The sequence below is a fragment of the Austrofundulus limnaeus genome, unplaced genomic scaffold, assembly GCF_001266775.1.
Source record: "Austrofundulus limnaeus strain Quisiro unplaced genomic scaffold, Austrofundulus_limnaeus-1.0 Scaffold272, whole genome shotgun sequence".
NCBI lineage: Eukaryota > Metazoa > Chordata > Actinopteri > Cyprinodontiformes > Rivulidae > Austrofundulus > Austrofundulus limnaeus.
The window spans coordinates 236634-238580 of record NW_013952674.1 but is presented as its reverse complement, the minus strand read 5'-3'; positions in this window follow the sequence as shown (position 1 = coordinate 238580).

Sequence of the window (1947 nt, the reverse complement as noted above, 5' to 3'; positions counted from 1 at the left end):
CATTAGCACCTCTAGTAATATATTTACTGAGAAAAAATGTTGACGTGTTCAATACTTATTTTACCCGCTGTAGATTCAAACAACTATTCATGCTCTCACCTAGAGATGATTTAGAGTTACCAATGAACCTATCAAAAAAAAAAACTCACTCATGCACAAGGAGGACACGCAAACTCCACCCAAATAGGCCCCGAGCCTGAAGGCGAACCTGCAACCTTCACACTGAAGGCGACAGCTCTAACCACTGCACCAGCATGCTGCCTTAACAAATCAAGTGTGTCCAATCCTGGTCCTCGAGGGCTACTGCCCTGCCCGTTTCACTTGATTCCCTGCTCCAAACACACCTGATTCAGCAATCGAATTGTTTTTTCATGTTCTGCAGTAGCTTGTTAATCATCCCTTAATTTAAATCAGGTGTGTTGGAGCAGAGAAACCTCTAAAACATGCATGACAGAAGCCTTCAGGGACCCGGACTGGACAACAGAAGTCACATTTTGCTCATTGCTGCAAAAGAAACACAGTTCCTGTCTGTGAGCACCATCGCAACGTTTTTCCATCCGTTTTCAGTCACGTCCACGCTCCCCCCATAAAGGGGAAACTACCAAATCAGAGCATTTTCAAATTTGTCTGTGAGGCAGACGTAAACAAACCAAGGTGTGGTTCAGGGCCCAAAGCTAGAAAAAACATGCATAACATTTGTTCACAAAGACATAAACTTCAGAGGCTTTAGCTGTGTCATGACTGGTCAAACCTGACTAGCTTTTGTTGGACTGTTATGCAAAAAAAATGTTTCTTACGTCATCATCTGAGGCTAGACTAAGAAGGTTTGGACCTGTGCAGAGGAGAGTAGAGGGATGTTGGAGATATAAAAAATAAAAAGAACATGTATGGATGCAGTTAGAGCTAGTTGGAATGAGGACAGAGTGAAATCTTTAGTGCTGGATTTTTTTTTTACCTGATAAAACATCAGAAATAAAACTAAACACCAAGCATTCCCTGCATATCGCCATCTAACGTTGAGAAACGATGAAGCAGTAGCCTCTCATTAGTAGAAAACGCTCAGAATATGTGATGGGGATGACTCACAGCTACTACYGTATTAGATTTTAGTTTAATATCTGTAAAACTGACTGAGTTATAACAWTTTTTGGGGTTTGTCAGGTCAGTTGGCTGCAGCTGCCATCTAGAAACGGGTTGACTCTGAAAGTTTATCCGAWGTAGGTACATCCAACGACTGCTTAATGAAACAATTCTGTCAACTGATTCATAAGATATTTTGCTAACAGATAGACACAAATATACACAGGGAAAAACACCAGCGTCACCAAATTATGTTTTTTCTTTTACAGATTTTTGACCCCTTGGTAAAAGTCCACATCCCGTTTCCTTGTTCAGTCATGTCCATGTGCGTGTGAACAGTAGGGGTTTCCCTACTGTTCACAGGTAGATAACACAGCTGCACAGTCGACATTTGCTTCCTCCTCATGAGTTACTTCCTTATTCAGATTATGACTCATAAAATAACTGGCACCAAAATGTGATCTTAGACGTGGAATCGAATCTTTGCAATGTGACCAACGATTATCTCCTCAAATCTGGTTTCACACCAAAAAGTCCCAGATAGTGGTGAACGTCTGATCTGTTGCTGTTTTTTTTTTTAAATTTCCATATGGTGACAACAGTTACAGTACAAAATAATGGGTAAAGGAATAAATAAAACAACTAAGAGATAAAACAGGACATAGTATGTTGTTAAAAGAGAAATAAGCAAAAACATAGTGATTTATGAGAAAACATTTTCATGACATGATAATAATCATGGTGCTCAATAATGAGCAAATCCATGTTTTCCACCATGTCTTCACGTACGGGGGGGTAATATTATAGGCAGAAACATGGGTGTGCCATGGGATCCCCAGTTTCTCCTAATGTTACAAACCTGTACAT